Here is a 13,011-nt window from a genome sequence, read left to right on the forward strand (position 1 = left end):
ATGACCTGATCCAGTGTGTAAAAGTAGAGGACACAATTTTCTTGTTTATTTTCACTGTGATAACATTGTTTAATGGGTTTATTGTATTGTATATGTTGAATATTTAGTGGGTGGGGAGGGGTGGGAAGGAGGGAGGGGGAAAAAAGGGGAGAAAATGCCACTGTGTTTATTCAAGAGGGAAATGTTTGTGTGAATTTTGATTGATATTGTTCATAGTGTGAAATATTTTTTAAAAATTTTAAAAATGAGAAGGTCGGGCTCAGCTGCCTTTTGGACTCCTGGTGAAGGTATTAGTCAAGATTCAAGATTCATTTTATTGTATCTTATGCCAGAGAAGTTGAACAGATTGAAATCAGATTTATCAGATCTATGTTTTAGATGTAGTGAGGTTGTAGGATCTTTCATATATTCAACATGGTTTTGTCCAAATGTGACTATAAATAATGTTTTACACAAGTTACAGGAGCTGTTTTCCCATTAAATCCTGATCTGTTTTTATTGGGAAATATTGAAGGTAAAACTCCTAAATTGAAATGATCAATTTATCAATTGAAATTTGTTAAATTGCATCGGTAGCAAGAAAATGTTTTGCAATCACTCGAAAATTGAACACCACATGGCCAAGGTGGTGCATTGAACTTCAAAGTTGGATCCCTTTGGGACAAAAATGACTTACAATTCAAGAAATAAATATTCTTTGTTTTTACAAATTTGGTGCCCGTAAACTCAGGTGCTGGGATTAAATCTGTAGTGAGATCCTCTCTACCCACCCCCCACCCCCCCACCCCCCCCCCCCCCCCTGGCCCTGCAGAACCCTCCTCTACACATCAGTGTTAGAACTGGTGAGTTTTACCGCAAACCAAGATTCTCGGGTAGTTTCCTTTTTGGGGGGTGTGGGGTTGGGGGAGGGAGGGGTTTTGGGGGGTTGAAAACCATCGTCTATTTAATCAATTTGATTTTTTGATATCTGTATATTATAATAATTGTAGTTAAGTGCATGAATTAAATCAAATATTCAAAAAATGATTCAATGTATTGTCATGTAATAAATACAGTTCAATATTACATGAAATTCACTTTCGTCTGCAGATTGACAGACAGATTCACCAATGGCAGGAAATGCTTGACGCGCTTCTTCCAGTCACAAGCAAAAGAGACCCTCCCAGGATCACTGAGTATCTGTGGATTCACCTCCAGCACTCCCGTAACCACACAGGGTCCGGTCCAAAGCGTTGACAGCCCGTGCTCCAGATCCGAGCCTCCGACGTGATCGGGAAGCCCTTCAGCGCCCTCTTGCTTCCCGGTTCCCCCTTCAGCCAGTCTTGAGCCAGCTTCCGGCAGTCTGCTGCCCTGTGTGAATCCCTCACCTGCAGTTGACAGCAGCCCGTGTGGGTTCCTCACCTCAAGTCGCCAACAGCCCGCGTATTTCTTCAGCTGCGGAGCCCCTCATTGGTCCGCCACCGTGGTCACCATCTCGTGGGTTGTCTCCACTGCCAAGGTGGGTGGGGGGGATGTTCTCCTCATTTCCTGATGCCCTGTGCCAGTTCTCTCCTTCCCTGGAGTCCCCAACCCCTCGTGGCTGAAGCCCATCTTAGGCGCAGACCCCACAGTCACTGAATTTTAGAATAAACCCACCCTCAGGTCCATTTACAGGCCATTTAAAGCCTGTGCAGAGCCGACGGCAGTTGGACCACACGGGAGTTGGACCACCTTCCTGCTCTCCACATGCCTGCACCAGCCATTTTGATCCATTAGTTCCAGCATTTAGCCCTGGTGACAATATCAGATCAGGAATATGTTCCCAGTTCAGGATGGTGACTGGCAGGGGGACGTGTAGGTGGTATTCTCAAGCAAACTGACTACATGCTATTTGGCTCAGTGAGTTGCTGTTGCCCCCCCCCCCCCACCCCCCACCCCACTCCACAACTCTTAAATATTTTGTTTTCAAAAAATGTCCAAATTCCCTTTGTAAAGTTGCTCTTGAATCTTCAAAACTTCCTTTTCTTTTCTAACATGTAACAGGCCTGGATCTGGTCAGTTAATCGGAAAGCATTTCACAGCAAAGAACTATCCCAATCGTACCAGCCTCTACCACCACCAGCCTATTCCAGGCACCCACCACTCTGCGTCCAAATCCTCCAATCCCTTCACATCCATGTACTCATCCAACCTTCTCTTAAATGGGAAAATTGGCTCTGCTGCGACCACCTCTTCCAATCAGCCACCCCTCTCTGAGTGAAGAAGCTCCCTCTCCTGTTACTTCTAAACTTTTGCCACCTAATCCTTAACTTATGACCTCTCGTTCCAATCTCCCCTACCCTCAAGGGGAAGAGCCTATTCACATCTACTCTATCTACCCACCTCATAATTTTATAAACCACTATCAAATCCCCCCTCAACTTTCTACGCTCCAATGGATAAAGACCCATTCTACTCAATCTTTCTTTTTATTCTCTTTCCCCCATTGGCACCACTTGACCTGCTGAGTTCCTCCAGCAGATTCTACTCAGCTTCCCACCCACCCCCCCCTGCACTCCTCCCAACCTAGACCCAGATGGAGTATCGGTTACTTTTGCAGGTCGAGTGGGAAGCTGAGGGAAAGCAGCAGCTAATTTGTCCAGTCTTTTGTTATGCCCCGAAGGGATTTTCTTTCTTTACGTGGACCGATTGGAAGTCGTACAATGGATCATTCTTTCCTGGCACCTTGTACCATTCCAGAAAGACAATTAATTTTTTTGTCTGTGGAACAAGACCTGAATTAGGTCGCTTTGCTCGGTGCTGACTTGATGCACACTTAGGCATTGTGCGACACAATGCACCCACTGACTGACTGTGTTCTCCGATACCCTGCAGAGCCCAGTTCTGTAATCTGAACATCCCCGCTAATGCTGCGAGCAGCTTGGAGAACTGAACCACCCAGAATTGTGCAGTTTCGGCCAAATTAATTAGACCGCACTGATTTTTATTCTTCATTCATTCGTGGGAACTGAATGTTCGTGGGTGTCGCTGGCATCTGCTGCTGTTGAGAAGATAGCAGGGACTTTCCTTCTAGAACAGGTGCTATCCTTCTGAGGAAGGTGCTCCCTATGTGTTATTGGTTGGGGAATTCCAGGATGTAGATGATTCCAGGTCAGGGTTCAGTGCAGTTAGCGCGTTGGCACCATTCCCCTGCACCCACTGCCCTTGAGCTCCCATTGTACCATAGGACACAGGAGCAGAAATTGGCCATCGAGTCTGTCCCAACATTCAATCGTGAGTTGATCCATTTTCCCACTCAGCCCTGCAGCCTTAGAACATAGGACATTACAGCACAGTACAGGCCCTTCGGCCCACAATGTTATGCCAACCTATTTATATACCCACCAAAAAAAACCCAAAAACCCTACCTACCTCATTTATCAAATCTTTCAAGGAGTTTACTAAGAAGGTAGATGAAGGAAAGGCTGTGGATGTTGTCTACATGGACTTTGACAAGGTCCCACATAGGAAGTTAGTTCAGAAGGTTCAGACACTAGGTATCCATAGAGAGGTTGTAAACTGGATTCAAAATGGCTGAATGGGAATAAACAGAGAGTGGGAGTGGATGCTGCTTCTCAGACTGGAGGCCTGTGACGAGTGGTGCCTCAGGGATCGGTGCTGGGACCATTGTTGTTTGTTGTCTATATCAATGATCTGGATGATAATGTGGTGAATTGGATCAGCAAGTTTGCAGATGATGCTAAGACAGTGAGGAAGATTTTTAAAATTTGCAGAGGGATCTGGACCAAATGGGCCAAAAAATGGCAGAAGAAGTTTAATGCAGGCAAGTGTGAGGGGATGTAATTTGGAAGGGCAAACCAAGGTAGGACGTACACAGTAAATGGTCGGGCACTGACGAGTGCGGAGGTGCAGAGAGATCTGGGGATACAGGTGCATTGTTCCCTGAAGATTGTGTTGCATGTAGGCAGGGTTGTAAAGAAAGGTTTTAGCATCTTAGCCGATATCAATCAAAGTATTGAGTATTGGAGTTGGGATGTTATGTTGAAGTTGTTTAAGACATTAGTGAGGCCAAATTTGGAATATTGTGTGCAGTTCTGGGTGCCTAACTACAGGAAGAATATCAGTAAGATTGAAGGAGTGCAGAGAAGATTTACTAGGATGTGGACGGGTCTTCAGGAGTTGAGTTACAGGGAAAGATTAAACAGGTTAGGATTTTATTCCCTGGAGTGAAGAAGAATGAGGGGAGATTTGATGGAGGTTTACAAGATTATGATTGGTGTAGACAGAGTGGATGCGATACAGCTTTTTCCACTTAGATTGGAGGAGATAAATACGAGAGGTCATAGTTTTAAGCTGAAGGGGGGAAGGTTTGGGGGAACAATAGGGGGAAGTTCTTCACTCAGAGAGTGGTGGGAGTGTGGAACGAGCTGCCATCTGATGTGGTGAATACGGGCTTGATCTTGAGGTTTAAGAATAGATTGGATAGATACATGGATGGGAGAGGTCTGGAGGGTTATGGAATGGGAGCAGGTCAATGGGACTAGCAGAATGATGGTTGGCATGGACTAGAAGGGCAGAATGGCCTGTTTTCTGTGCTGTAGCATTCTATGGTTCTATAACCCTTTTTTTGATCCATGTGCCTTTCTGTGAGTCACTCAAATCCTCCTATTGTTCCAGCCTCCTCCACCACACCTGGCCGCACATTCCAGTCACCCACCACTCTCTGTGTAAAAACCTATCACATATGTCTCCCATAGAACCATAGAAAACAGGCCTCTTAGCCCTTCTAGTCTGTTTCACTAATCCCACTGACCTGCACCATTCCTTAACCCTCCAGACCCCACCCATCCATGAATCTATCCAATTTATCCTTAAAACTTAAGAGTGAGTCCACACCCACTACATTAAATGGCGGCCTCAGACTCTCACCACTCTCTGAGTGAAGAACTCCCCCTTCATGTCCCCCTAATCCTTTCCGCTTTCACCCTAAAGCCATGCCCTCTTACATTTATCTCTCCAAATCTCAGTGGAAAGAGCCTCCTCGCATGTATTCTGTCTATACCCCTCACAATTGTGTAAACCTCTATCAAATCTCCCCTCATCCTTCTTCGGTCCAAGAAATAAAGTCCTTAATTATTCCCTGTAACTCAACTTCTGAAGACCCCGCAACATCCTAGTAAATCTTCTCGGCACTCTTTCAATCTTATTGATAGCCTTCCTACAGTTTGGTGACCAAAACTGCACACAATACTCCAAATGTGGCCTCACCAATGTCTTATTCATCTTCAACATAATATCCCAACTCCTGTACTCAATACTTTGATTTATGAAGGCCAATGTACCATAAATTTTCCTCCCTTCACTTTGCATGGATATACTCTGCTTGCTACTCTCTCCCTGGGAAACAGATGCTGCCCGTCCACCCTATCTATGCCTCTCATAATCTTGCAGACCTCTATTAATTCTCCTCTCATCCTTCTTTGCTCCAAAGAGAAAAGTCCCAGCTCTGCTAACCTTGCTTCATAAGACATATTTTCCAATCCATGTAACATCCTGGTAAACCACCCTGTAAACCACAGCTTCCACATCTTTCCAGTAATAAAGTGACCAGAACTGAACACAGTACTGTAAAAGTGTGGCCTCACTAGAGATTTGTAGAGCTGCAACATGACCTCACAACTCAAACTCCCCCTTAAATGAAGCCCAGCATCCCATAGGCCTTCTCATCTGTTCAATCAACTGCGACCTTGAGAGATGTATGGATTTAGACACCAAGGTCCTTCTGTTCTTCCACATTGATAGGAATCCGACCATTAACCCTGTACTCTCGTTTGACCTTCCATAATGCATCACCTCATTCTTATCCAAATTAAACACCTGCTATTTCTTTGCCCATATTCGCCCTAAATCCTGCTATGTTCTTTGATAGCCCACACTATTCTACAGTGCCCTCATCTCCACCAATCTTAGTGTCATCTACAAACTTACCAATCCACCTGCCTCCTTTTTCAATTAATTTATATATGTGTGTGTCTGTGTGTGCGTGTGTCTGTGTCTGTGTGTGTGTCTGTGTGTGTGTTTGTCTGTCTGTGTGTGTGTCTGTGTGTGTGTCTGTGTGTGTGTCTGTCTGTCTGTGTGTGTTTGTCTGTGTGTGTCTGTCTGTCTGTCTGTGTGTGTGCATGTGTGTGTGCGCGCGTGTGTGTCCGTGTGTGTGTGTGCATGTGTGTGCGTGTGTGTGTCTGTCCGTGTGTGTTTGCGTCCGTGTGTCTGTGTGTGCGTGTGTCTGTCCGTGTGTGTGTGTCGTGTGTGTGTGTGTGTGCGTGTGTCTGTCCGTGTGTGTGTGTGTCCGTGTATGTGTGCATGTGTGTGTGTCACAAACAACACCAGTGCCTGACCACAGATCTGCAGCCAGAATGACTCCATTCACCATGAACCAACCAATTCAGGATCCAAACTATCAGTTCACCGTCAGTCGAATGTATTTCTTCCTTCTGGATCAGTCCACCATAAACCACCTTGGCAAATGCCTTACGCAGGTCCATGTAGGAAACATCCACTGCACTACCTTTGTCCTCCTCAAAGAAACTAATCGTCCCCTCCCAAAGCCGTGCTGGTTGCCTCTATCCCCAGAATCAGGATTAATTGTCACAAACAAGTCATGAAATTCCATGGTTTTTTTCCAGCAGCGTCAGAGTGAAAACGTTCATATTATAAACATTGCTGCCCAAATTCCCCAATTAACCTACAAACCCTGTTTGGTTTTTGAAGGGTGGGAGGAAACCGGAGCGGCCGGAGGAAACCCACATAGACACGATGAGAACGTACAAACGCCTTACAGACAGCGCTGGATTCCTACTCTAACCGTGCTTCCCCTACTCTAACCGTGCCACCCCTACTCTAACCGTGCCTCTCGTACTCTAACCGTGCCTCCCCTACTCTAACCGTGCCACCCCTACTCTAACCGTGTCACCCCTACTCTAACTGTACCACCCCTACTCTAACCGTGCCTCCCCTACTCTAACCGTGCCTCCCCTACTCTAACCGTGCCACCCCTACTCTAACCGTGTCACCCCTACTCTAACTGTACCACCCCTACTCTAACCGTGACACCCCCTACTCTAACCATGCCACCCCCTACTCTAACGGTACCATCCCTACTCTAACCATGCCACCCCCTTCTCTAACCATGCCTCTCCTACTCTAACCATGGCACCCCCTACTCTAACCATGTCACCCCTACACTAACTGTGCCACCCCCTACTCTAACTGTGCCGCCCCTACTCTAACCATCCCATCCCCTTCTCTAACCGTGCTGCACCCTATTCTAACCGTGCCGCAGTCAGATGACCCAGCAGCAGAATCAGAATCAGAATTTATTATGATGATTATGTCATGAAATTTGTTGTTGTGCGGCAGCGTTAACAGTGCAAATATTGCTATAAATTACATAGGAGAAAGTAAGGCAGTGTCTGTGGTTCATTATCTGTTCAGAAACCTAGTGGCAGAGGGGAAAAAGCGGTCCTTGTGTCACTAGATGTTCGCTTTCAGTCTCTGGGATGTCCTTCCTGATGTGGAGGGGGCATGGCCTTATTAGTGAGGGTCCTTGAAGATAGAGGCTGCTTTCTTAAGACACCACCTCTTGTAGATGTTCTCAATGGAGTGAAATCTGGTGCCCGTGGTGTTGGAGGCCGAGTTAATGACCCTCTGGAGTTTTTCTTCCTGTCTTGTCCGTTGGCACCTTCTTGCCAGACAGAATGCTCTCCACGGTACCCCTGTAGAAATTTTTGAGTCTTTGCCAATGTACCAAATCTCATCAAACTCCTCCCAAAAGATCGCTGCTGACAAGCCTTTTTCATAATTGCCTCGACATGGAGGACCCAAGGCCAGGTCCTCAGAGATGTTGAGACCCAGGTATTGGAAGTTCTTGACCATCTCCAATGTTGACCCTTTGATGAGGTCTGGTTTTGTGTTCTTCTGAAGACCACAATCATCTCCTTGGATTTGCTAACATTGAGCGCAAGGTTGTTGGTGAGATACCACTCAACTGGCTGATCTACCTCCCTCCTATATGATTCCTCATTGGTGCTTGTGATTCAGCCAACATCCATGGTGTCTCTGTCCTGATCTCAAAATACTCCAGACTCTGCTCCCTACCACTATTCTCCATGTCCTTCTTCTTGGTAAATACCCGTGGAAAGAACTCATTTAATATCACCCGTTTCTAACTTGGCTGAATGATGCACCAACAACAACCTTGCACTCAATGTCACCAAAACTAAGGAGCTGATTGTTGACTTCAAATTAGAAAACAGAGAGGAGGATGAACTTCTCTAGTCAGAGGGTCGTAGATCTGTAGAACTCACTGCCTCACGAAGCAGTGGAGGCCAGATTACTGGGAATATTTAAACAGGAAATGGACAAGTATCTCATTAGTGAAGGCATCAAGGGATATGGAGAAAAGGCTGGAAATTGGAACAAGGTGTGAGCATAATTCAGCTTAGTGTGGAGTCATGGAACAGACTTGATGGGCCTAGTGGCCTACTTCTGCTCCTTTATCTTGTGACCTTGTGAAAGCCAGAGGTTTACAATCCAGTGATCTTTGGGACAGCCTCCAGGAACAAAACCGAATGTTTATAAGAATTTCTACCTGTCGAAATTCTCCCTGGTTGGCAGGAAAAAGAATCTCAGGGTTGTATGTGATGTCATGTGGGTAATGTGATAATAAATCCAAACTTTGAACTTGGCATGCTACAAGGCATGTAGTCAAGTCAATTTTATTGTCACCTGATTGTACAAGTGCAACCCAACAAAACAGCATTCTCCGGTCCTCGGTGCAAAACACGCAGACACACAACCAGACGTAACACACATACAGAGAAACAATACACACGCAGGACAAGTATATCATCTATACAAACAAAAAAATAAATATTGTTTTGTGAATATGAGAGTCTCCAATGGTTCGCGTGAGCCATTCCTTTGGTCGTTCAGCATTCTCACTCCCTGTGGGATGAAGCTGTTCCTCAGCCTGGTGGTGCTGGCTCTGATCCTCCTGTATCTCTTCCCCGACGGGAGCAGCTGAAAGATGCTGTGGGCAAGGTGGAAGGGGTCAGTAATGATTTTACACGCCCTCTTCGGACAACGATCCCAGTCGATCATGTCATGGGGGGAGGAAGACTCCAGTGATCCTCTCTGCCACTCTTATGGTCCTGTGGATTTACTTCTGGTCCATTTCTCTGCACCGCACTGTGACGCAGTCGGCCAGGACGCTCTCAATAAATCTCCTGGAGAAGGTTGACATAATGGTGGCCGTAGCCTTGCCCACTTCAGTCTTCTCAAGAAGTGCGGTCGCTGTTGCTCCTTCCTGACAAGTGAGGAGATGTTGGGTGCCCACAATTGGTCTCTAGTTAAGTGAACTTGGTGCTGTCCACTCTCTCCACTACAGGGTTGTACATGGATAGGAAAGGTTTGGAGATACCTGCATCAAACACAAGCAAATGGAACTCATTCAGAATGGCAACTTGCTCAGCAGGGAGGAGTTGGGTGGAAAGGCCTACTTGTGCACTGGTTAACTTTGCAGCCAAGATCCACAGTCCACTTAAATTGCTGACATCTAATTTCCTCCATGACGATGATTGTTCCCCCAGGCAAAGGAGCTTTAGTGGAAACCTGAGCTCGTAATTCGAGCGTTATTCGCTCTTGGTAAGTCAGCACCTTCTCTGCATGTTAATAATGTTTGCTGTAAATTAACCTACCCCCAATAAATACCCTAGAGAAAGGAAAGGGGAATCAGAGAACAGCACGTACACAGCATGGGAGCTCTGGGCATCTGTGCAGGTGAGGGACTCTCTCAGTCTTTTCTCCCCTCTGTTGTATGCTTATTCAATATTTTACTCAGCCTTTTCTCCTTATCCTGGTGAGGCCTCACTTGGAGTATGGGGGACAGTTTTGGGCTCCTTATTTAAGAAAGGATGGTCCTGGTATCAGAGAGGGTTCAGTGATGCTTGCCAAGAAGATTGATGAAAGTACCTTGATGCAGGGCTCAAGCCCAAACGGTTATCTTTTGCTATATAACTGTTTGACTTGCTGAGTTTCTCCAGAAATTTTACATCTTTGACAAGAATGATTCGTGGATTGAAGGATTAGTACGTGAGGAACATTTGACAGCTCTTGGTCTGTGCTCCTTGGGGTACAGATGAAGGGGGACAGAACTGAATGCTTGGACAGAGTGGACGTGGCAAAGTTGGGTCCCGTGGTGAGAAAGTCTAGGACCAGAGGGCATAACTTCAGGACTTAAGGGCGCCCATTTAAAATTGAGATGCGGAGAGATTTGCCGACACGGGCGGCTGTGGAGGCCAGGTTGTTGGGAGTATTTAAGGCAGAGATTGATAGGTATCTGAATAATCAGGGTATCGAAGGTTATGGGGAGAAGGCCAGGGGAGTGGGGCTGAGGGAGAAGATGGATCAGCTCATGATGGAATAGCAGAGCAGATTCGATGGGCTAAATGGCCTACTTCTGCTACTATACCTTATGGTCTCAACCAAAAAGGTTTGGAATGTAGAACCATGTGTCACGAGTATATGCACTGGAACGTGAGAGTTCTTCTGATAGGGAGGGGGGAAAGGTTAAACATCTTTTAGTGGTTAGCGCCACGCTGTTACAGTACCAGCAATCAGCACCAGGGTTTGAATCCCGCACTGTCTGTACGGAGTTTGTACGTTCTCCCCGAGGCTGCGTGGGTTACCACCGGATTCTTCGGTTTCATCCCACCCTTCCAACACGTACCGGGGGTTGTAGAGCAATGGGGTACTCTCATTTGTACAAAACAATGTCTATTTATCTATTTTTATAGATATATATACTTGTCCTGCGTGTGTATTGTTTGTCTGTATGTGTGTTACGTCTGGTTGTATATCTGCATGGTTTGTTCCGAGGACCAGAGAACACTATTTCGTCGGGTTGTACTTGTACAATCAGATGACTTGACTTGGGTGTAATTGGGCGTCCTGGGCTCGTGGGTCAGAAGGGCTGATAACTGTGCTGTATGTCTAAACTTTTTAAAAATATTCAAAATTACAATTTAAAAATCTCCAGGCACTGGTTAGCCAAATCCACCACTTTTGTGCTTTGTGTTTGATGTTGTTTCTGTGATGCGTCCACTTCCAGCCACTGCCTCTGCTCCCGAGTACCAGATTGATCCTTGGCAGAAGAGACCGGAAAGGAGCAAGAGGCTGCAGGTGTTGAAATTTGGAGCAAAAATACCCAAAATGCCAAACTGCCAGAAGTATCTGTGGGGGTCAATGGAATTCAGATTTAGATTTATTGTCAGAGTATATACATGCAAAATAAACTGTACACCGCGTAAACAAATAAAGAATTAGAAACAGGTAACGAATATAAACAAACTGACTGTGCAATACAGAGAGAACAAAAAAAAATAATTAAAGTGCACAAATGAGTCTTTAAATTAGTCCCTGATTGAGTTTGTTGTTGAGGAGTCTGATGGTGGAGGGGTAGAAGCTGTTCCCGAACCTGGTGGTACGAGTCTTGTGGCCCCAAACCTCTTTCCTGATGGCAGCAGTGAGAACAGAGCGTGTGCTAGGTGGTGAGGGTCTTTGATGATCACTGCTGCTCTCCGACGGCAGTGTCCCCATGGATGCTCTCGATGGTGGGGAGGGTTTTGGTTTTGATGTCCATTACCTTTTGGAGGGCTTTACCTTCAGGGGTATTGGTGTCCCCATTCCAGACCATGATGCAGCCGGTCGGCACACTTTCCACCGCACCTCTGTAGAAATTTGCCAGGGTTCCTGGTGTCGTACCAAACTTCCTCAAACTCCTGAAGTTGAGGCGCTGACATGCTTTCTTCATGATGTCATTAGTGTGTTGGATCCAGGAAAGATCCTCCAAGATAGTGACTCCCAAGAACTTAAATTTGCTCACCCTCTCCACCTCTGATCACTGGATTGTATAATTGTTGATAGTTTGGTGTCCAGAGCCTGCACGAACAATGTCGACAATTCACACCTCCCCACGGACACTGCCTAACCTGAAGTTTCTTCAGCAGTATTTTTGTGGAAGAAATTGGGAAGTTTTCCAGAAATGGAATGAGTAAGAGGCCAGATGAAGGCTCAAGGTAAATGAATGACTCACAGAAGTATTTCAAACGACGAAAGGGCTGAACAGAGTAGATGTGGCATAGTTGTTTCCCAATTAGGGGAAGTCCAGGACAAGAGGGCACAACCTTGCAGTTAACGGAATTAAAATCTATATGCCATTCTTTATTTCCTTATCCAGTTATAAAGTTATTGAATCATGCAGTGTAGAACCAATCCCTTCGGCTCAACTTGCTGATACCGACCTGAATGACCCAACACAAGTCCAGTGGTTCCCAAACATTTCTGTGCTGCAGTCCCCTTGGTTCCCTGTATATGTGAATGTGTGTGCTTGTGTGTGTGTGTGCGTGTGTGCATATGTGTGCGTGCATGTGAATGCGTGTGTGCACGTATATGTGTGTGAGTGCATGCGTGCGTGTGTGTGTGTGTTTGTGTGTGTGTGTGTGTGTGTGTGTGTGTGTGTGTGTGTGTGTGTGTGTGTGTGTGTGTGTGTGTGTGTGTGTGTGTGTGTGTGTGTGTGTGTGTGTGTGTGTGTGTGTGTGTGTGTGTGTGTGTGTGTGTGTATGCATGCCCACCATGGTCAAGAGAAATGCTGTTTTGTCTGGTTACATATTATACAAAGAGGAGTCTACTTAAGAAGTGACCCATCAGGGACACACAGCATCTCCTCACTTGTCAGGAAGGCTCCACAGCGACTGCATTTCCTGAGAAGACTGAAACGGGCAAGGATCCCAGCCACCATTATGTCAACCTTCCACAGGAGCTCTATTGAGAGTGCCCTGACCGGCTGCATCACGGTCTGGGTACGGTCGCTGCAGAGAAATGGAACGGAGGTCAATCCACAGGACCTGAAGAGTTGGCAGAGAGAATCTCTGGAGTCTCCCTCCCCTCCCATCGACATGACCTATCAGGATGGTT

Source organism: Narcine bancroftii, chromosome 1, assembly GCF_036971445.1.
Source record: "Narcine bancroftii isolate sNarBan1 chromosome 1, sNarBan1.hap1, whole genome shotgun sequence".
In the NCBI taxonomy this organism is placed as follows: Eukaryota; Metazoa; Chordata; class Chondrichthyes; order Torpediniformes; family Narcinidae; genus Narcine; species Narcine bancroftii.